Source organism: Chenopodium album, chromosome 16 (genome assembly GCF_948465745.1).
Source record: "Chenopodium album chromosome 16, dcCheAlbu1.1, whole genome shotgun sequence".
Classification (NCBI taxonomy): Eukaryota; Viridiplantae; Streptophyta; class Magnoliopsida; order Caryophyllales; family Amaranthaceae; genus Chenopodium; species Chenopodium album.
Window position 1 is genome coordinate 20,247,152 of NC_137849.1, and position 24,304 is coordinate 20,271,455.

The 24,304-nt window shown below is 41.7% G+C and overlaps 1 non-coding gene across 1 annotated transcript; it reads left to right on the top strand.

Moving 5' to 3' along the window:
* The first annotated feature begins 213 nt into the window (after positions 1–213).
* Positions 214–320, top strand: LOC145587127 (small nucleolar RNA R71). Its single transcript, XR_014101157.1, has one exon. It is a non-coding gene; the product is annotated as a small nucleolar RNA R71 (small nucleolar RNA).
* The last annotated feature ends 23,984 nt before the right edge of the window (positions 321–24,304 follow it).

The window sequence follows — 24,304 nt, forward strand, 5'->3', positions numbered from 1 at the left end:
ACAAAGGATACGGAATCAACATTATGTTTCCCTTTGTTAGCAAACCCTCTGGGATTCCCATATTGGGAATTATGAATTGCCATATCTTCAATAACTTGACCTTTATTATCAACATTAAGATTCATAAACCTCCCACTAACTGCAGAATCTAGAATTGCTATAGACGTATTTCCAAGCTCATTGTAAAAAGCTTGAATTAACTGCCATTGTGCTAAATTATGGTGAGGGCATTCTCTCTACAGATTCTTGAACCTTTCCAAAGCCTCATATAGAGTTTCATCTGGCTCTTGGGCAAAGTTTTGAATTGCACTCCTTAGTAAAGCTATTCTTTCTACAGGGTAATATTTATTATAAAAATTTAAAACAAGAGTTTCCCAGTCAGTAATACCAAGTGCAGTTCTATTCAAACCATTAAACCACATTTTAGCTTTTCCACATAAAGAAATGGGAAAAAGAATCTCCCTAATTTGGTCTTGCGTAACCCTAGCTTGCCTAATGGTATTGCAATACTGACAGAAATTGTAACACCCCCAAATCTACCTCTACGGAAATACTAGTATAATATGTATAATTATACTGTAGAGATAGACTTAGGAGTGTTACCGTCGCGTGATTACGCAAGGCTACTCAAAATACTTAACTCAATAACAAAATTTGCAGCGGAAACTCAAATTTCTAATCTATACTTATAAAAATAGGAACATTGTTATGAGTACTCAAAATAAAGACACAAGACCAACACTTCCTAATCTAGGTGAAACCATTCCCAGGACTCCATATGCTCAATTATTGACTCCACCTGAAAATAGTCAACACTGCTTACCATACGGTAAACAGGGCGAACCAAAACAAATAAGAAATATGGATTAGCAAGTTATGCTAAGTACGATAAGTGCAAGATAATGTAAACTCAATTTATTTGCAAACATTCTTTAAAAATCAATCCCAATAATTAATCCAATAAATTCCAAATTCCAATGATTCCAAAACCGATTCCAATGATTCAATATTTCAAATAATAGTTAATAAAACCAATTCCTTTATTAAGAACCAATTTCTTTTAATCCAATTCCTCACCCAAGTGTGCACACCCCCCAAGCTAGTCTCCTTATATTACAAGGCTTTTCTTGAGGAAAGACCCGGTCATACAAAGTCCAAGGCCTTATCAATAAACCAAATCCGCATAATGGGATTACCAACATGCTTATAAAGCATTAATAATAATAATTCAATGGTTTAATAAATCCTTTTAATATCCAATAAATTCCAATATAATTCAAACTCCTTTTTAATAATTCCACATACTTTCAAAATCAAAACCTTTTAAAAAGATACTTGAGAATAAAATCTCATATTAATAACTTTTCCAAAATCAATAACTCTTCCTTGAAAAACCTGTTATTTAATTCAACAAACCTTTTAAAATCAAATCCTTTATTTAAACATGATAAGTAATTCAAACCATTCAAAACATGATTTAAAAATCAATCATCCAAAATACTTTTATTAAAACAAATTAAATATTAAAATCAATACCTCCAAACATAATTCAAATCAATTTAATTCAATCTCCAATAAAATCATATAAAACATGTTATTCAAACCAATCACTTTCAAAGGTATCTAGCCACCTAAACGTACCTTGATTCTTGCTAGCAAGACCACACAAAAAGGACCTCAAAAACCCTGATTCCGAATATCAATCAATACTTCGCACTTTTAAAGTTCAATCACGAATACACCTTGCAAATAACATAACCATAAGGTTATCACAACATAAACTCAAATCTAATGTGTTTTGGGTGTTTTTTGTCCCTTGGGAGAGTTACGTCACAAAGTCTGGTCCGGCTCGAGCTGCACCTGCAAAAACACGGAGACTCTAGTTGTTAGAGCTCCGCCTCCGACGGTCAAGTTAGTAACTTGAAAAGGAATAAAAAGTGCGGAAATTTAGGTGGTATCTGCTTGGATTCCAAGATCAAGTGTTCTCTGATGAGAGAGAATATGTGTGTGATAAATGATTGTAGATGTCCCCAAAATTGGGGAATATCTCCCTATTTATAGGGTCGTTAGGAAATGTGCCCCTCCCTAGGTCACTCTGACCTAGGATTGGTGGGCTGCGCCGCAAAGTGCGGATTCTTGGGAATTGGGCCCTTGAAAGCCGCAATTCTGATGAAGACCTGAGATTTCCACGTGTCAGCTGGTGAGTGGTCTTTGATGACCTGCCAGCCCTTGACACATGGAGCTCTCTTATTAGTCCATGTGTCTAGGGTATTTTTACCCTAAACATTTGCCCCTCACAGGGGTGACGTGGCAGGCCACGTGGCACCTGTGACACGTGTTCCCCCGTGAGAGGTGAACAGTAAAAACGGCTAGTAATAAATTCGGGGTGTGACGGGGATGCCCCGTTTCACCCCTCTATAAATAGGGTTTTACCCCCCCTTCCTCCCCTTACTATTTCAATTTCATTGACTTTCTAGAGAGAGAAAGAGAGATTTTTAGAGAGAGATACTCTAATTCCGTCTGCATCAGTTTTTCAAGATTTTGTGTGCGCTCTTTGACAACAGCCGGTCACCCGTCTGTAGCAGTTTTTCAGAGTTTTTCAGAGCTAAAGTAAGGTAACTACTTGTACCCTCTTTTAGCTTTTCTTCCTTTCCGCCTATATACATTCTTTTTTCCGTCTGTATACATTCTTTTTTCCGTCTGTTTACGTTCTTCGAAAATAAAAATGGACTCTCCATCTACACACTCGGCACTACCTAGGACATTCAGTCGGTATCTTGGTACGGCTGAATCTAGAACCAGGGGTACATTTTCTGATCAGTCGGAACTGCTTTGCTCATCCCAGAATTCCTCCCTCTCTGTGTCTATGCAGAATACAATGGCTAGAGTTAAACAAACGGTTGTTAAGCCCAGACAGCGGCGCGCTAGGGAAGTGGCCGCAGATGAGGTAATTCGTGACGAGGACTATGATGGTCCGGATGAGCAAGAAAGTTCATCAGATGGTGCCCCCTCTTCCCAAAGTAACGTGAGGGAGGCAGACGGTGCGGAAGCCGTCTCCTCTCAAGAGGCGGAAGAGGAGACAAGCGGCGAGGACGCCGCCGAGAGATCAGGGTCAGAGGCTTTTGGCTCTAGGAAAGATAATCTCGCGGCTGACTACCAGCAGCCGGCCAAGACCTCTGTTAACCCTGACCCGAAGAAGACGAGGATGCTTCCGGGTGATATAACCCTGCTGGAGAGTGGCTTCAAAGCCTTCAAAGAGAAGTACCCCTTTGGAAAGGGGTGGGATATGATTGTTCTACCTGGGGACGCAGTTATGGCCCGGGGGGACGACATCGAAAATGCAGACAACTACTTCGTCTACTTCAAGGCGGTGATAGAAGCCGGCCTCCGGTTCCCCCTCCATACGAGGATAAGGAAAATCCTCAAAGGATATGATCTGGGCGTCAGGCAACTCACTCTTAACTCATGGATGAATATACTGAGTTATATTGCCACTTGCAAGCTCCAAGATATGACCCCAGCTTCTCCGCCTTCGCTCATATCCACTACCTGAGCAAGGCCCCAGGCGGTCATGGGGCATGGTATACTCTTACCACCTTACCCCAATACCAAATAACTTTGGACAAGGTGTCCAAATGGTCCGGGTGGAAGGAGAATTTTTACTTGATCTCCTCCCCTACACTGAGACACAACCGGACCTTGCGCTGGTATAATAAAGAACCGGCTCTCCTTGGCAGAAAATGCGCCCTCTCGGTACTCTCCTCTAGAGCCCGGGAGCATATAATGGACCCGGGTTTCTTCGAAACCACAACTGAGCCCTTGGGGGATGGGACTCAGATTATTGTGCCAAAGAACTGGATCCCCTATCCGAACTTCTTTAAGGACGAAGCCTTTTTGTCCGCCTGCGGGTTATGCACCATGTTTCCCAAGGGTAGATCCACTTTATATCCGGCAATTTTGCCATCTTTTTTTTTGTACTTCAACTTTTATTACTTGGACTAACTTTCCGTTTGCCCCTTGTAGCCGACGCCTTGAGAATGGTGGACCCGGAGAAGACCCCGGCGAAATCTGCTGCGCAACTGCGCAAGGAGCACTAAAAAAGCAGTCGTTGAGGCCAAAGAGGCCAAGAAAGGCGAGGTAAGACCGCCTGACCAACTTTTTAATCTTTCCTTTGCAGGGCACCGTTAAAAGCATTCCTCGCTCCATCTCCAAGCTTATCAAAAGACTTGGAGACGAGCTGAACAAATCTCCGGCTGCTAAGGCCGCAAAAAAGAACCCTTCTCAATCAACCTCCTCGGCCAAGCCGGATCGTCCTACGACCGGCGGCAAATCACCCTCTGCTCTGAGGGCTTTGAGTGAGAGCTCAGGGCGCTCAGAGAAGAAAGCGCCGGATGCCTCTAAGGCATCGAAGAATGGCGAGCCACTCAATGCTGCAGGCGGTGCTGCAGCGACTACGGAGGGGGAAACCCCACTGCCCTAAGCCCAAGGTAAGAACCGTATTGAAATTCCTTGGCCACTTGACTTCATGTGAGTCAAGACTATGGTCGACCCTTCCGGAGGATCGGTAAGCAGCCGGCAACGAATGAATGCCAGCTATGCTGCATCTCTCTCACCAAGTACTTCTTATGGTGTAGATGCTTCTTCCGGGCCACCAGACCTCCCGGCATTTGCAAAGAGAATGGTGAGGACTCTCACCCGGTCTGAGAAGAATTCAGTGCCTGAGTTGCAGGTGGTTGATTTTGACCGGATAATGGGCCAGCTAGCGGAGGTAAGTTGTTCTCCAACTCAACACTTGTGTTTTTCTTTTTTTTTTATTTTATTAACTATAAACTTTCCGGCTGATCCTTTCTAAGTTATGCTGAGAGTGGACGTGCTCCGGGGCCTCTTCAAGCGAAAACAAGACGAGGTAAATGATGTCAAACGGAGGGCCACTCAAAACCTCAACTCTGCTGAATATGCTAATTATATGTCTAAATTAAAGATTAAAGCAGTAGAGTTACAATAGGAGGAACTGATCCGTAATTTGACGGCTGCCAACGATGCTGCTACCAACCGGGCCAATGACCTTGAGCAACAACTGAAGAATGCTCAATCTGACCTCAAGGCATTGGAGGGGGCTGACCAGGAGAACGCCAAGCTCCGGGCAGATGTCACCCGGTTGGGGATCGAGCTGGTCACACTGAGGAACTAGCAAAGCGATGCCATTTCTAAGGAGCAGCACCGGCTGGTGGAGGAGAATGAGCGGAACAATGAGGCCCGCCTGAAGATAGCCTGGGGGCTCCTCCACCCAGAAATAGACTATGATGCCTACAAACTTCGGTATAATTACGCCACTGCGGTGTATGATGCCCAAGTTCTGGGGGAGGCAGCTCCGCCTCGTTTCAAGGCATGGGCTGCTGAGCTAGGGTACGAAGTCTCCGATGATGATGAGGAGGAGCCGGCGGAGGGCGAGGGAAACCAAGACAGCTAGCCTCAAGCGGCTGAAGATCAGTCAAGAACCCTCCCTGCCAGCCATGACCAGCCAGAGCAGCAGCAACCTCAGCATCCCTGAGTCAGCCACTCTAACTTCTGCGGCAGTATGCTATTTATTTTCCTTTCCAGCTTGTAGGCCGGATATTGTTGTACCTTTACCGACTATGGAGTCGGGTAACATTAGTTTTTGCTTCTGCACCGGATGTGATTCTGGCTAACAATCTTTTTGGCCTTTGTGCCAGTTTTAATATTATGAAGTATTCCAACTCAGTTGGTTTTTTATATTTGCGTTTGATTTTTGAATTTTCAGTTTTGCGTGTATACTTGTTGTTTTTACCTAGCTTATCGAAAGCATACAACAAATGGTAAACCCGGCTGTTCTTTCCCCTAGGCGGTTGTGTGGTTGGTTTTAACTTGAATTGATTGATTGGCTTAGAAATGTCTGATGCTTTAAAGAGCATGATATATTTGTAAGCCAATCAATCACAGTAGTGATTGCCCCAACCCAAGTGCACAGCCATCCAAACAACAGGCGTTCCAGCCATCTACCCAGACGAAAAATGACCGTCTGAGAAGGTTGCATAGCCATTACACAACTCTTTTTGCCCCCATGGGAGAGTCTGTGCAATTTTGGAATGAAAAGCCTAAGTAACAACTTTGGTCGGAAACCAGCTGATGTCTTAGGACATCCGGTATTTCGAAAACTTAATCGTTCTATAGACTGTTCTGGTCAGACGGCTATGAGTTGACCAGTTTGGTCGTTCAATCTTTGCCGTCTGCATAGGTACATAGAGCAAACAGATAGGCTGCTCTCTGCGACGATTGCACCCGGAGGGGTGTAGCCGAATGCCGTTATCCATGCTAGGATAGGCGATTTTAAAAAAAAGCAACCATCCGGCCACTGGCCTCTAGTCTAGGTTGAGACCGGTTGTATAGCCACTAAGAGTTTTTGTGCCTAGTTTAGTTATCCAGCCATTGGCCGCATGTCACTTGGACGTTAAATTTGCTACTAAGTTACAAACTTAGTTGGTTTAGCAATCGACCCGTCTGTGCATTGCCCAGACGGAATGAAAATTATAAAAACAATAACACAATTGAAAACAAAAAGAAACTTTTCATTAATGGACCCTTTGTTTTCAAAAAATTTACAACTCTCAGAAGTAGTACTTTTTTAAGTTGTCTACATTCCAAGTTCTAGGCAGGCGTCTGCCGTCTGGGGTTTCCAAGCGGTAGGTGTCATCCTTTACTTCTTCATAGATCCGGTAGGGGCCTTCCCAATTGGGAGTTAGCTTTCCAAGCTCATTGGCTCTACCGGTTGCCTCTATTTTTCGTAACACGAAGTCGCCAACTTTCAAAGGGCGCTTGTGCACTTTCTTGTTGTAGGCTCTCACCATTCTCAGACGGTATATCTCATGACGTAGTGCAGCATTGCCCCTGCGTTCCGGGAGGGAGTCCAGTGCCAGCCGCATGGCCTCCCAATTTGCCTCTTCATCATAAAGCATGACTCTAAGAGTTAGCTCGTAATGTTCAATGGGCAAGACAGCTTCAGCACCGTATACCATAAGAAATGGGGTTTCACCGGTTGCCCTTTTGGCAGTTGTCCGGATGGCCCATAGGACATGAATTAATTCTTTTTCCCATAATCCACCGGCTCTTTCAATTTTCTTTTTGATGCCGTTTGAGATGAGTTTGTTGAAGGCTTTAACTTGGCTGTTTGCTTGGGTCGGCCGACTGATGCAAAACAGTTTGAGATCCCTTCATCTCCCAACCAAGTCTTGAGCTGAGGCTTTTCAAACTGAGGGTCATTATCAAACACCATAGACATAGGTACCCCAAACCAGGTGATGATGTTCTTCCAAATAAAAGAGATGACATCCTTTGTCTTGATGTTCTTGACCGCCTCCGCCTCTACCCACTTGGTGAAATAATCCACAGCCACCAGAATATAACGCTTTCCGCCTGGTGCAGGCGTATAAGGACCTAGAATGTCCATGCCCCACTTAGCAAATGGGACTGGGCTGTGGATTGTCGTTAGATCAGTAGCTGGGCGGTGAATAAGCTTGCCAAACTTCTGACATTTGTCACATTTCTTCACCAGCTCTTTGGCATCTACCTCAAGAGTAGGCTAAAAATAATGCCGCTTGGCTCTAACGGCTAGGGACCTGCCGCCTATATGGGAGGCGCAGTATCCCGCATGCAACTCTTCGAGAACTTCCTTCCCCTTTTCTAGGGTAACACACTTCAATAAAGGTTTAAGGAAACCTGCCTTGAAGAGCTCCCCGTTTCTCATCTCGAAGTTTGCTGCTCGTTTCTTCATGACGGCTACTTCCTGTTGTGAATCAGGGAGCGTGCCGTATGTTAAATATGCCCGGATGCCATCCATCCAGGTAGAGCTTCGGTCCAAAATTCCAATAGGTTCTTCATATAAACTTCTATTTTCCAAAACTTCCCAAAAGACTGACCGGGGCGTATCACAACAGGCGGAAGATGCCAATTTGGACAATGCGTATCACAACAGAATCATAGATAATGCCTGCACCACAGCCGTTCTTCGTAGAGCTCCCGTCTACATACACCTTCCAAACCTGATCAAGATTATCCGAAGAAACCAGACGAGTCATCTCAACAATGAAGTCGGCAAACGCCTGACCTTTTACTGCCTTTCTTGGTTCGTAGGAGATTTCAAGACTTTGCATTTTAATAGCCCATTTCAACATTCTGCCGGATGACTCCAAGGTAGACATTGGCCGCATAAGGGGCTGATCGGTGTAGATTACAACCGGATGTGCCAGAAAGTAAGGCTTCAGCTTCTTGAATGCCATATACAGAGCAAGGCCAAATTTTTCAACCATGGGGTACCGGAGTTCAGCATATTTTAGCACATGGCTAATGAAATAGACCGGGAGCTGGATGTCGTCTCTCTCAGCAAGGAGAACAGCACTGAGGGCATGGTTTGAGATGGCTAGGTACATGTATAACGTCTCTTTGGGCAAGGGGCTAACAAGTCTTGGCAAAGAGTGCAAATATTCTTTCAGTTTCTGAAAGGCCATCTCAACATCATCCCCCCATTCAAATCTAGTCTTCTTCTTGATTTCTTGGAAGAAGTAAAGGCATTTGTCACCTGACTGGCTGAGGAACCTCCCCAATGCCGCCAAGCAACCAGTTAGTCTCTGTACTTCTTTGACAGTGCGGGGTGACTTCATGTCAATCACCGCATGTATCTTCTCAGGGTTAGCCTCTATCCCCCTTTGATCAATCAGGAATCCGAGAAACTTCCCAGACTTAACACCAAAAACGCATTTCTTAGGATTTAACATAACCTTATGCCGCCTGAGTGTGGTGAAAGTTTCTCGGAGGTCGGCAAGGTGATTCGCCTGCTGCTTGGATTTGACTATCATGTCATCAATATTTGCCTCTACGTTCCTCCCAATTTGATTAATGAAGACTATATTAATCATCCGTTGGAACGTAGCCAGCGCATTCTTCAAGCCAAACAGAATAGCCCCTAATCAGTGACGAAGGCCCTAATCAGTGACGAAGGCCGTCTTCTCTTGATCTTTTTTCCACAGGGGTATTTGATGGAAGCCAGAATAGGCATCCATGAAACTCATCAGGGCATGACCAGCCGTAGAATCGACTAAGTTGTCGATCTTTGGAAGCGGATAACTGTCCTTCGGACATGCCTTGTTGAGGTCTGTGTAATCAACACACATATGCCAAGTACCATTCGGCTTCTTTACAAGTACAACATTCGCCACCTAGTCGGGGAAATTACATGGCCGAATGAACCCAGCATCCAACAGCTTTTTGACTTCGGCAGCTGCCGCCTGACTTCTTTCCTCACCGTGATTTCTCTTCTTTTGCCGGATGGGCTTCTTTTTTGGATCCACGGCGAGTTTGTGGATAGCGAGATCCGGGCTGACGCCTGGCATCCCTTCCACTTCAAAGGCAAAAATGTCTTTGAATTCCTTCAGCAGAAGGTGCAAATCTGCACCTAAGGTAGCATAAGCAACCGTCCCAACCTTTACAGTACGCTCTGGACGGCTGTCATCCAAAGCAAGGTCAATGCTTTCACCAGCCGGTTGGGGGCAGAGCTCATCTGACCGCTCTCCGGTCAATGATTGCTATTTTTTCTCTTTCTTCACCTTCACCAGCTGAGCAGCTTTTCTTTTCTTTCCGGCTGCTGGTGGGGCTGGGTTGGCATCCTTAACATTGTCAAGGTCTATTGGTTCCTTCCCTTGGCCGTCTGGGGCCACAGTATCTTTGACGGCTGAGAGGTAACACTCCCGGGCCGTCTTCTGATCCCCGTTCAAGGAACCAACAGAGCCATCATCCCTCTCATACTTGATGAGCATGAGGGAAGGGATGATTACAGCCTTGGCTTCGTTGAGGGTGGGATGGCTTAAGATGATGTTATAGGCGATCAGTTCCTCAACAACCAAGAATTTGACGACCAGATGTCGTCCTTCTTCTTTCTCTCCCAGCCGGATGGGTAAGTCAATCCTACCGACTGGGTAAACCATCCCACCCCCAAAACCTACCAAGGGGTGGGTTACCGGATGCATGCTGCTAGGCTTGTATTTCAGCTTTTGCAAGCACCGGAGGCTGATGATGTCCGACGAGCGGCCGGTTTCTATAAGGATCCGCCCAACCAGCTAATTGGCTACCTTACATTCAATGACGACCGGGTCGTCATGCGGACAGCGGACGCTGCCCCTGTCCTTCTCAGTGATCAGGACATCTGGGAAGGTGGAACTAGCAGATACCTGCTCATCATCATCCTTGTCCATCTTTCAAAGACGGCTTTTGGTGCCCCGGATGGTAGGGCCACCACATGAGAACCCGCCTGATATAGTGTAGACCGGCTCCTTATTGGTGTCCGAACTACTAGTAGGCTGGGGAGTCTTGGACGACTGCCTTTTGTTCTTCTTTTTAGTCCCTCCTGGGGACTTAGAAATGTAGGACTTTAACATCCCTTTGTCAGCCAGACGGTCCAACGCCCGTTGAAGACTGAAGCAGTCGTTGGTGTCGTGGCCAAATTCCTCATGGTATTGGCAGAATTTGTTCTTGTTCCGTGACTGGACATAACTCTTCATTGGGTTCGGCTTCTCAAGAGACAACCGGTCCTTTATCTCCATGAGGATGGAGTTGCAGTCCTTGTTAAACTCGTACCTGGGGACGTATGGTTTAAATTCTTTCTTTTTCTTCTGGAACGGCTGGTCAGAATCATTAACCGCCCAGACTCCTTTTCTCTTCTTGCTCTCTTCTTTCTTCTTCGCCGGCTGAGCAGACCGGCTTTCTTTTTGTTTGTCAGACTTCTTGGAGTCCGATTGGCTACCAGGCGTACAGAGGTCGGTTGCTTGAATATAGCTTTCCGCCTCCCTCAGGGCCGCCTGCAGCGTAAATGCCCCTTTTCTGACGAGATCAAACTTAAAGTTCGACCCGTCTCTTAGACCCTTAAAGAAGCCTGTGAATGCTACCTCGTCAGACAGTCCCTGTATCTGGATTCTGACCAGGTTGAACCACCTAACTGAAAGGAATGGTGTCCTTCGAACAAGTGTATTATTCTGATAGCGGGTTCAGAATTATTAGAAAGCTAATATATTCAGTAAGGTCAAGTGATCGGAATGCCTGGGTGGAGGCCGCTTCCGATCAGTAATATTAATATAATTAATATTACAGCTTAATCTTGACTGAACCCTTCGGGTCACACCCAAGCAAATATATGTGAACCAACTCGACGAATTAATTCGGAAGAAATTAATTCGTCGCCTGAGTGTTAAATATTTAGACGTCGGTAATTCGAGCTTAGAGCGTCGAAACCGATCGTCGGAAGTCGAGTCTAAAATGATAAAAGACGAGACGCGCAAAATAATAATAAATCGACCATATTCCCGAAAATACCCCTAGCATCGGTGTGCCCCGAGCATCCGAATGCTAGGGGCAAGACGAGCTACCACACCGTGCTAGCAGCCCCGGCCAGCCGCGGCTAGGCACAACAGCAGCTGCGCCGTGCCACGGCAACAGCCGCACCTCGGCAGCAGCCGCACCACGGCAGTAGCCGCACCAAACCGCAGCAGCAGCTGGTGCGGGCTGGGCTCGGGTCAGGTGTGGGCTGGGCTCGGGCCAGGTGCGGGCTGGCTGCGGGCCAGGTGCGGGCTGGTGCGGGCCGGGCTCGGGCCGGGCTCGGGCTTAGCTCGTGGCTTGGCTCGGGCCATAGGGCCATGAACAAGGGGAAGCTTGGAATATGGGAGTAAGTGGGAGAGGACATGTGGCACAAGGAGAGTATTGAGTGGGGAACAAGTATGGTCCCCTACTCTCCATGTGGTCCTCACCAACCCATCTCACATGGTAATGCCACTTGTAGATTTATTATTAGTTTGCAATTTTAATTTAATTTAGCTTTAAATTAATTTGTGGAATTTCATGATCCCACATTGATGGGATAGAAATTCCCACTCATACTTTCCTCTATAAATACCAAGCTTGGGATTTGGAGTAAAGTGCTTGAGTGGGAGTTAAAAAGAGCATTCCATAATTTTTGGGAAAACTCTTAAACTCACATAACACTCGGGTTTAGGTCGGACCTTGCTAACCCCAAGGTAGTAGACCTTAAAGTTATGTTCGCCCATTTGTGGGTGGATACCGTCGGAGGCGCGGCGCTTGACGTGCTAGTAGCTTTCAAGTAAGAGCCACGGGTTTTGGGCGAAGCTCGCTTCGAGGGTAAGATTCGTTATCTTTTCTTTGTGAATATTTATTTATGCTTGGTTATTTTAATTATTGCGAGTGGTTCCTCGGGAGGGGTTGTTTCCGCGGTGAGTCGGACTCACCAAACCCCAACAGCGGTATCGGAGCCCCGCTCGTTTATTTTTATAATCATTTTATTCAAGGTTTATTTTTGGCTTAATTTTCTGGTTTATGTTGCTAATTAGATTAGTAGCTCGGTTTTATTTATTTAATCCCGTTTTTAATGTCGAATTTGGCCCAGAACCCAGATTTTCGCTAAAGACTAGTGAATTTTGGGTGGAAAACGTGTTCTGGAAAGGGTTTTACCCCTTTGGGACTGTGATTTTAGCCAAATTCTGACCAAAAATGCCTTTTTCGAGGGGTTCGTTTTTGACGAAAAATTTCAAGTCTTTTCTAACCTTGAAATTAATGGCATAAATTGTTGATTATATGGTTGATTATTTGCATATTTTTCTGCACTTTTATGTCCCCTTAAAGCACACTTACTTGGTAGTATTTGATGCTTAAAGGTTGATTTATTTTCACATAATTGCAAACTAATTGCTTTTTAGTGTGAAAATTTTATTTTTGAGGCTTTCTAAGTGTTAAAGATTCAATCTTTATTTGTGATAAGTGATTGAAACTTTGAAAACCACTAAATTCCATGTTATTTTGAATTGAACTTTGTTGTTTTAATCATTTTGAGTTGATTAGAAACATAAAGTTTCGATTTTTGTGATAGAAATTTGGTTATCTTCATGCTGGAAGATATAATTTTCAAGGATTCACAAATTTTAGATGTTGGAATTTTCATTTGAACATTAAAGTTCATATTTTTCCAACTTCCCTTTACTTTGTCAAATTCTCAAGTTTAATTTAAATTGATTAAATTGAAAGTGAGAAACTGCCTCAATTTTATTTTGCACCAAGCTAAACCAATTTAATTAAAGATGGTTCTTGGAATTATTTTGGTTATTGCACTTTGAAATTTTATTAAGTTAGACTTGTTTAAAATTTTATTTTGCTCACTAAATTAGTTCTAAAATTAATTTAGAATTAATTATTTTTGTCTCGCGAAAAAGGGATCAAATCTCAAGGTAGTGGCACGCAAAACGAGGCAATGCACCACCATGGCGAGCATGTGGCTGCCAAGGTGGTTGCGCCGCCTCGATTGTGGGCCACACGCGCGGCAGCAGCCACGCACAACAGCAGCTCACGCGCGGCAGCAGCAGCCACGCGCGGCTGTGCTGTGGCAGCGGCTCGCGGCCGTGTGTTCATGGTCTTGGCGTGTGCGTATGCTTGGTGCGGTGAGGTGATTAGCCGTAGTAGGCTTGATGTTAACTATTTTGCCGTTTATTTATTTTAATTAATTTTGTTTATTTTAATTAAAATTTTGGGAGGCTAGGCCTCGGGTTTTTGAGCGGCATTGGCAAAATTTCATTTTGACAAATTTGGGTGCTACCAATTAATTAATTGGATTAATTAAGGAAATGCAGAATTTAGTGGGAGCTTCAATTATTAATGACGTAATTATGTAATCGGTTAAACAACTTTGACTAGTTTTAATTAGGCGTGTTAATCGGATTAACCACCTAGATTAGTTACTAGTGCGCGCGTTGTTTGAATGCATTTTACTTGTTAATTTTGTAAATTGCATGGGCCATTCACAAATAGTGAATGGATGAATGGAATACATATTCTCTTTCTCTCACAGGTTTTATGAAATGGCAACTAGTGGGACCCGACTAGGATAGAAAATACGGACTACGTGCCGTTATGTATTTTTGTAAATCTAAATACGGTCTACGCACCGTTAAGTATTTTTGTACTTTAATATTTAGCTTATTCCTAGTTATAGACACTAGTTTTTGCATAGTTTGGTTAAGTCTTGAAGACGGCGTATCTTGGAAGACAAAGCCTTGAAATGCAAATGAAGACCTTTTGAAGATATGAAGATTTCAAGGGGTCATGCTAGTTGCCAATATGCATCTATAATTTCGCTTTATATTTTATGCTTATATATATATGTGTGAATTATTCATTAGATGCATGTTTAGGTTTTCTTGATGTTGCGATGATTAGTTAAGTTCACTTAAATCAACCAACATAGAAATCCTAGGTCCCTAATAATATTGAGTCAAACTTGCCTTTCCAAAACAACACTTACTAACCGGACGATGGTGATGGTAGGCTACGCCAAAGCGAGGTGCCATCACTCCTCTAAGGGGCATAAGGCACACCGGGTGTGCACGTTAGTTTTGGTTTAACTCATCGGTATGAGTGAGGAGTCCTCACATACCGTGGCAAAAGAGATACATCGTCAAAGATGCATTAGATGCGACGATTGTCTAACCAAGAGTGGCTTAGAGCCATTAGCAAGGCAATGCTTACCTAGAAGATTGAGTGTTTAAGACAAGCCAAAGCATGCTTAACCACTCTTTGTTTCTTCGGATCTTGGAATCGCCTTATTTTCGCCAAATAGGGACAATTTTTATGCGTAAATAAGACGTTTAATAAGATTGAAGTTTGCATGAATCCTATTAAATTTCAAACTTATTATGTTCTTGATAAATGGTTATACTTTGCACTTATATTTATAGTACTCTAAATCAAATAATATTGTTTCCATAATTGGTAAAGGAAATCCTTGAGAATAGTTCTCAAAGAAAGGAAAAGCATTTCTAAAATACAATTCTCATAAATGACTTTTATAACTAAGTCCGAAAGGACGGTTGGACATCATGTATTCAAAATACTAGGTAGTTTTGATAAAACATGAGGTATTGAGTTGCAAACTCAAGATTGTCAATGTTTGACAACCAACGTATCTTTTCGCATCACAATTGAGTAGGACTCATTGATGTAGTAATTCGAGTAAGAATTAATGGAAAAGATGGAACTTTGTTTTACGGCGCACTAGGTTCTTGATTATGCCTAACAAAGTATAAGAGTGAAGGTACTTAAAGAAATGATTCTTAAAGTAAGATTATGAGATATTGTATGATAAGAAATATAGGAAAGAAGGAACGAAGAAAAGGAATTAGATTTCATTTCAACTCATGAGTTCATGTTATTGTAGTTAACTTAGCAATTCATTATCTTCACAAGTATCGGATACTGCTTGAGTGTTCCACTATGATAGTGACCTCAAACTATTGAAGTTAAGCTAAGTTATCGACTTACAAGCTTAGAATTAAGCAAGAAGAGCTACATCAGTTGTAAGGTCGTATGTTTTGTTTAAAGACCTTTTAAGCCAAAGGCTGGAACAAGTAATGGTTATTATGTTCCATAATCAGAAATTGATCCGTTTTACACACGGAAAGACTCACATTCAAAGTAATGAGCAATAGTTGCAAGATTTATTTGAATGGAATGGTTATCCAAGCATTGAGTCAAGAATGCTTGATTATAAACAAATATTTCCCTAACATGATAAAACTCACTAAGTTCAAGTCATGGGCTTGATTTGCGTTCCAAACATCTTTAGCGATGTCACGTCGACAAGAACGTACTCAAGGCTCTATTCAATAGGCTCTTGATAGTTGCTCGAATTGGAATCGTTCTAAGACAAGCAAGTCTTACTTGTTGAAACCGACAAAGCAGAGAGTTATTGTTCTTGGTATAGATAATTGACTCCGAAGGCTAAAGAGGATTCAATTACTTCAACGTTTCACGAAGAATTTGAAAGGATATGGCTATATTCATCAAATGTGAACAAACTTGACTTGAGTAGCTCGAGAGTCCAGTGAAGTACAGAATCGACTTGGCAAGATATCAAAACGTCTAGATTAGATCGAGCGATGTTTGATTGAGCCAAGCGTGACTATCTCAAAGTTATGAATGGAAATTTTCATAAATAACTCCACAAAGAACATGGTGTGTCTTCACGGAGACCTCGGTGTCATTTGAAAATGACTCAAACGATGATGGTTCACAACCCTTCCTATAAAGTTCTTAAAGATTTGCACAAATGACTAATGTTACACTAAACAAAATGTCGAAGCTAAGAAAGGACGCCATATTTAGTTATGGATAGAAATAACTTCTAAAAGTCTTTTCAAGTATATGTCTAAGGCTCTTAGTCTCTGTGGGAGTTCACTAGCTCAGTGGGAGCTAGGTGACTCAGTGGGAGCTGAATGGCTCAATAAAGACTAAGATAGCTCAAGTAGGAGCTAACTGTTTGTTTCACAACAAACTTTTACCCAAAGACAATATACATGTCTCTTTGTAAGCATTCAAGTGAAACTACGGGAATTACCTCCACATCCTAATTGAGAACATAATGTTTGTTGCTCTAAGTGGTGTCTTTCTGGAAAGTAACACGTTTCCAAAACGACAAGTGGGAGGAAAATGAACTCGATGACCATCGAGCTTAGCAACAAACTAGAACTGAGAATTTCGGAAGACCTTAAAGGACTTCATGAGAATGCTTGATCAAGAATACTCAAAAGGACTTTACAAGTGCCTTAAAAGAGAAGTCATTACTCACAAAATATTAAAAATGTTGGAGTAAGATCAACATAATAAAAGGGCTTTGAAAGCGCCTTAATACTCAGTGTTTGATGCAATTGCCCCGTATAGGTATAGAATTCACCAAAGGCTTGGATTGAATCCTATAAATTTTCTATTAAGTTAGAAATAAACCTAAGACTTACAAGCAAAGGAATAATGTCTTGTAAGATAGCTACGACAAATCCAAATTCCGAATGATGGTTAAAATCCATGAAAATCCGAAATAGACTCCATGTTTGAAAATCATGTTTGAAACTTGATTAATTTGCATGAAAGGAGAAAGACCCATCGATTGCAAATAAGTTTTCAAGGAGAAAACTAACAAATGTGAAAATGTATATGCATACATAGATAGATTGGTTGTAAAGGATATAATTAATTTCAAGGAGTTGATTTTAATAAAATCCCATTCACCAATTGGAATGCTCAAGTCTTTTCGTGATTGATCTAGCAAAATTGCGTATATGAAATATGGAAAAATAGATACCAAAACCGCCTTCCTAAAATGGAATTTTGGAAGTGACTATGGAATAGTCTAAGGGTTTTGAAAATCTAAATAATGCTAGATTTGAAAGCAAACACATGGAATCCGTCATGGGATTAAAGGAAGCATTGCATGAAGGAATTGGAACGTGTTTTCTCATAAAGTTAATAAGAGGATTGACTTATGGAGAAACATAGAAATTCTGATGAACAAGAAGTTTAGTGGGAGAAAAAGTAATGGTCCAACAAGATGTTTACGAACTCTATTGTGAAACAACTATCAAATGCTAAATGCTTAGATTTGAAAGTATTTTCGACAATGGATCGAGCTAAAGACGATACTTAGTACATGTTGGGAATTAAGTTCTATGGTATAGACTTAATTAAAATGTTTAAATGAGTAAAGGAAATTACCATGTTAAACATGAAGGACTTTGAAAGGCTTTCGACCCATATGTATGAAGCTAAGTAAATGTTTGAACTAAGTATAAGCTAGGCTAAGTACTAAATCGAACAAGAAAGACTCTAGTAAGAGACTTTCAATCATATCATATAGCGAACAATTTGGCAAGACTCAGTGTAACTGTATGAACTAAATGTCACATGGATGGAATAAAATTGAGAATCATTCTAGAATTAAATCCATCATGTAAGGCTATGATATGGTATCGTCAGATGACTTACATGCTTAGAGCATGTGAAGTACGTATATAATACCAATCGACATTAATCTAAGTATTAGATCATTAGATTATAGTCAAGAACATCCATAGAACTTAGATAAGTAGTTGGATGAAGTTCTTGACGCATGGAAACAAATATAATTTGAGTTTTGATGTTGCAAGCACAAACCTTAACAAGGACTAAATCCTTAGCAAGGAAGCCATTTATAAGCACGAGGCAAGAAGTATCGTGGCTTGAGAATGGTAACATGGATGTGCATCCATGTATAATGTGCGGGAATTTAAGGAAAATTTCCATGCTCACAAGTGATTATGGTATCCCAAATCGTTGTGAGTCTCTTGGAGTGAAACCCAAGCAAGGCATCATCAGGGAGTCTACTGAAATATATGTTGAGAATATTGTTGCCTTAAAGGCAATAATAAGGAAAGATGTTAAATGGAAAAGTTCGTTGTTGAACATTAATGATTGTAGGTTGTCAAGTAGAAGGTCTCAAATCATGAAAATGAGTGGGAGCCATTGCTTGGACAATAAATCCTGAATCACATGTAATCCATTAACACTCTCAAAATTTTATCATCTTATTATGGAAATGGTGGATAATGAAGATGCTAAGGTTTGCAAAGTAATAATAACTAAACCTATGCAATAAGTGAACGACAACATTCATAATTGCATGAAAGAAATCAAGCATATCAAATATGAGTGTGATTTCTATGAATGTTTTATGAAGAGTACTACTCTTAAAACTTTTGGGAAAAACCATTTATCATAAGATGAAACATTGTGAAGTTTCATAGTGGAATAAAATATTTCTAAATATTCCACAAAACTATTTAATTGTGGTTTATAATTAAATAATGAGTCCATTCGATTTTCATAAATATTCAAAATAGGGTATCAAGTCAATGTCTTGGATAAAGAAACACCTATTAAGTGAACATTGAATATTTTAATCGAAAATTATCCCTAATCAAGGTCGTATTTTGTGGACGAATAATGACCATCAGAGATTAGTGTGTAGTATGATTTGTAGCACCATTTCTTGTGCTATGAGGATACAAATCATTTACACAGGTATTGGTTTAGAACCATACTGGACAGACCTATGAGGATGCTTTAAGAGATTTAAAAATTGTCATAAGTATTTTCTCATTATTACTATCGGAACTCTTTTCCTTTGACCATGAGTAGTGGGAGATCTCTTGTTTGAGTACTGGTCCGCTTTGGTATCCGCCAAACGTCTGCCGTAATTGGGGATTATAAAGACAGATATCGGGTGGGTAAGTCCTCTTAGTAAGAGAAGCTACATTACAAGACTGGAAATGTCCCCCTAATAACAATAGGGAACATGTCTTGTTGTTTACAAGGCCTCTCGAAGAGCGAGACTGTGAAAAATGCATGGCCGTGCTCAGATGGTTTTTAGAAAACATCTATTTATTGACAGTCAAACTCGGATTTCAAGAAACACTTCTGGACGTAACAGAGATGACTAGTAATCTTACTCTATAGTTCATGAAGAGACATAGGATAAGGGCTATACACTAAATGCACACTTGTCCGGAAGGACAAGTGGGAGATTGAAAGGAATGGTGTCCTTCGAACAAGTGTATTATTCTGATAGCGGGTTCAGAATTATTAGAAAGCTAATATATTCAGTAAGGTCAAGTGATCGGAATGCCTGGGTGGAGGCCGCTTCCGATCAGTAATATTAATATAATTAATATTACAGCTTAATCTTGACTGAACCCTTCGGGTCACACCCAAGCAAATATATGCGAACCAACTCGACGAATTAATTCGGAAGAAATTAATTCGTCGCCTGAGTGTTAAATATTTAGACGTCGGTAATTCGAGCTTAGAGCGTCGAAACCGATCGTCGGAAGTCGAGTCTAAAATGATAAAAGACGAGACGCGCAAAATAATAATAAATCGACCATATTCCCGAAAATACCCCTAGCATCGGTGCGCCCCGAGCATCCGAATGCTAGGGGCAAGACGAGCTAGCACATCGTGCTAGCAGCCCCGGCCAGCCGCGGCTAGGCACAGCAGCCGTGCCGTGCCACGGCAGCAGCCGCAGCCGCACCAAACCGCAACAGCAGCCGCACAGCAGCAGCTGGTACTGGCTGGGCTCGGGTCAGGTGCGGGTTGGGCTCGGGCTGGCTGCGGGCCAGGTGCGGGCTGGTGCGGGCCGGGCTCGGGCCGGGCTCGGGCTTAGCTCGTGGCTTGGCTCGGGCCATAGGGCCATGAACAAGGGGAAGCTTGGAATATGGGAGTAAGTGGGAGAGGACATGTGGCACAAGGAGAGTATTGAGTGGGGAACAAGTATGGTCCCCTACTCTCCATGTGGTCCTCACCAACCCATCTCACATGGTAATGCCACTTGTAGATTTATTATTAGTTTGCAATTTTAATTTAATTTAGCTTTAAATTAATTTGTGGAATTTCATGATCCCACATTGATGGGATAGAAATTCCCACTCATACTTTCCTCTATAAATACCAAGCTTGGGATTTGGAGTAAAGTGCTTGAGTGGGAGTTAAAAAGAGCATTCCATAATTTTTGGGAAAACTCTTAAACTCACATAACACTCGGGTTTAGGTCGGACCTTGCTAACCCCAAGGTAGTAGACCTTAAACTTGTGTTCGCCCATTTGTGGGTGGATACCGTCGGAGGCGCGGCGCTTGACGTGCTAGTAGCTTTCAAGTAAGAGCCCCGGGTTTTGGGCGAAGCTCGCTTCGAGGGTAAGATTCGTTATCTTTTCTTTGTGAATATTTATTTATGCTTGGTGATTTTAATTATTGCGAGTGGTTCCTCGGGAGGGGTTGTTTCCGCGGTGAGTCGGAGTCACCAAACCCCAACACTAACATAAGAGCGTAGCCCTTCTCTCTCACCCTGCTTAATGGTGCTCAAGTCAAGACTTGTTTTCTTAGCTGGGATGTTCATTAAGAAGTTGGTGGCAAACAAGAAGGCTAGCTTCTTGAAGCAATCAATAGAGCCGACTGGCAAGTTGCCAAACCACTGTTGGGCAATGCCCTTCAATGTAGCCGGGAAACATCGACACCAAGTGGCATCGTCCCAACCCTGTAAACACATGAGGTTAGTGTATGCCATTAGGTGGTCTCCTGGGTTGGAGGTACCATCATAGGTACCCACCAACACATTCTTAACCTTGGCCGGCCGGGCCGCCTCGGTTATATTCTTGGTGAACGCAGATGGTTGTTCACCAACTTTAAGCAGACGGAGTTGCCAGTCCAATGGATGGACGTTGTTATATGTCGCCTGACCTCCGAAGGGAGGCGGCTGCATAAATTGAAGGTCATACAGCCCGTATTGCGCCTGGGGTGCATACGAGGCAGACCCAATCATCATCTGAGGGTCGGTGTAGACGGACTTGCCGCCTGTCCGACTCTCATGTAAGGACTGTGAGTTCCTTACAGAAGTTCCTTTGAAACTATATGGAAAGCTCGAGGTCGAGGCTGACTTAGACAGCTGCTGGTGTCTCCTCCACTCAATGATGTGCCGAGCGTCGGAGACAGATTTCTTGCTGGCTTCCGGCTGATTATGCCGGGTGTTCCGCAGAGGACCCTTTGATAAAAGGATCTTAGACCAGTCAAGTCTTGCGGCTTCCTTCTCCTTCTCCTTAGGATGAGGAGTTGGCCGCTTGCCCTTTACCGGCTTCTTCCTCTCAGTTGGAGGAGTCTTTTTAGCCTGCTGACCCTTGCTAGAGCCAACCTTGGTTTTGTTGATCATATCTTTGATTTCACCCTTGAAGGAGTTCATGAATTTCATGAGCTCGTCCCGGGTGACTGGGGCTGATCCTCTGGCCTTGTGGGTTTCCCCTTCCGCCCTCCCAGAGGGCCTGCTTGGACCTGCCTGGTTAGTGTGTTGTTCCAGTTGATCTCTGGAACGGACATACTTGGAGATGAATGACCCATCCTCGGCCATATGCGTCTCCACTTCATCATCATCATCCTCCTGGTCTGTATAGACCACCGGTTGTTTCTCCGGTTGAGGAATACTTGTGTTTTCCGGCTGAATAACCGGTTGTAGATTGTTGGGATTAGGAAATGGTACAGACTCTTGAACCATCTTTGAGGTACTCTCCCCACAGACGGCGCCAAATATTTTGGGTGTTTTTTGTCCCTTGGGAGAGTTACGTCACAAAGTCTGGTCCGGCTCGAGCTGCACCTGCAAAAACACGGAGACTCCGGTTGTTGGAGCTCCGCCTCCGACGGTCAAGTTAGTAACTTGAAAAGGAATAAAGAGTGCGGAAATTTAGGTGGGTATCTGCTTGGATTCCAAGCTCAGGTGTTCTTTGATGAGAGAGAATATGTGTGTGATAAATGATTGTAGATGTCCCCAAAATGGGGGAATATCTCCCTATTTATAGCGTCGTTGGGAAATGTGCCCCTCCCTGACCTAGGACTGGTGTCACTCTGACCTAGGACTGCGGGCTGCGCCGCAAAGTGCGGATTCTTGGGAATTGGGCCCTTGAAAGCCGCAATTCTGATGAAGACCTGAGATTTCCACATGTCAGCTGGTGAGTGGTCTTTGATGACCTGCCAGCCCTTAACACGTGGAGCTCTCTCATTGGTCCATGTGTCTAGGGTATTTTTACCCTAAACATAATGTGCATGGACTATAAAATTCTTTTAAAATAATACTTTAATATAAATTATAGCTTTGAAACAGGTATTTGTATTTTAGAAAACTAACCATGAAGAAGATAAAGAATAGGATTAAAGAGAATTGAATTTTCGTTGAAAAGAATAGGCAGAACTTGCAGAGGTCATAACTCCTTTAATATAACTCTGAATTAGATGATTTATGAGCCTAACCTCAAGGATTTTTCGAGAGGAACAATCTTCTGTGAAACATCAATACCTCAAAAACTAACCAGAAGTGCCTGAAAACTGGCTTCAAAGGTATACGGGATAATATTTGAATGAAAAGAGGAGAAGAAAAGTATGAAAAGGTTTAGGGAAAAGAAGAATAAGAGAGAAGAAGAAAATTGGGTTTTTGGTGTGAAGAATATGAGAGGTATGAAGGGGTATTTATAGGCTAGCTCATGCAAGAATTATGGCAAGAGAATGTGGGAAGAATTATGGTAAAAAGAATTAAGGAAATTACTTGGAGAAGTGAATAAAAGAATTAAGGAAAGTTTGGATATTAAGGTGATTGTGTATACTTGAATATGGAAGGTATGTATGTCATGAAAAATAATAAGGAAATTAGAATTACTTGGGGAATAATTAAGAAGAATGAATGGCAAGAAAATATGATGATTAGATATTAAAAAGATGGAGAATTAGAATTAAGGAAAATAAGAGATTTTGGGAGATAATTAAAAATATAATTTACCAAAATAAGTCACCCAAAAATCCATCATGGTGGCTTTAGATATTTAGAAAATTAATTTGATAGTTTTAGGGAGTTAAAAATAATTGTGTAAATAATATTTATTGTATAAAATAATTAATTAATAAAATTCCAATTATTCACTAAATAAAATAACTAAGAAAATCAAATTTTCTATACATAGAAAATCCGAAAATCATAGTCATCAAATTAGGAATTTTCGGCCATCTTAAATAAATAATAAAATATAATTTTATTTAATTAAAATATCCAGAATATATATAAATAATCCGATTTTTAAATAAAATAAATGGATAATAAATCTTATCCAAAATCCAAAAATAATAATTGAGTTTTAAAATACTTTTGGCGCCAAAATTCAATTATCATTTTGGCTCCAAAATCCAAATAGTAAAATAAATTACTAAAATACCCTTTTCAAGAGAATACTAATTAATTAATTAATTAGAAATACGTTTCAAAAATACGGGGTATTACAGTCTACCCCCCTTAAAAGAAGTTTCGTCCCGAAACTTAGCCAAAATAAAAAGAAATCGTTTTTAAATTCTTAGACTCATGCACATCCTAACCAGACTCAAGATCCTAACTAACTCATGAAAGACTCAAATTTACTCATAAATGACTCGAAAAGCAAACGCGCGAAACTCTACCCCCCTTAAAAGGAGTTACGCCCCCGTAACTCGACCAACACTTTAACTCATTAAATCAACTATTTTAACACTTTATCAACAATCATCAATTAAAGTAAGGAAAATCAGAAAGTTTCAAACATCCAAAGAGCTTAGGTTTTAAAATGATTTGTTTACAAAAGTGGCTAGTGAGAAAACTCGTAAAATATTTTATGAGTCATTCGAAAAATTTAAAATACTTACATTAGGAGAAATCATTAAAAACACTATAAAAGTCTCATATATATTTAATTACAAGGGATGAATTGAAATAAAAATACTTAATAGAAGATTTAAAAGATCTATGAAAGTTTTCAATCTAAACAATTATTTAAAAACAAGGAATACAAAACTTTATTTTGAAAACTGTATATTTGAA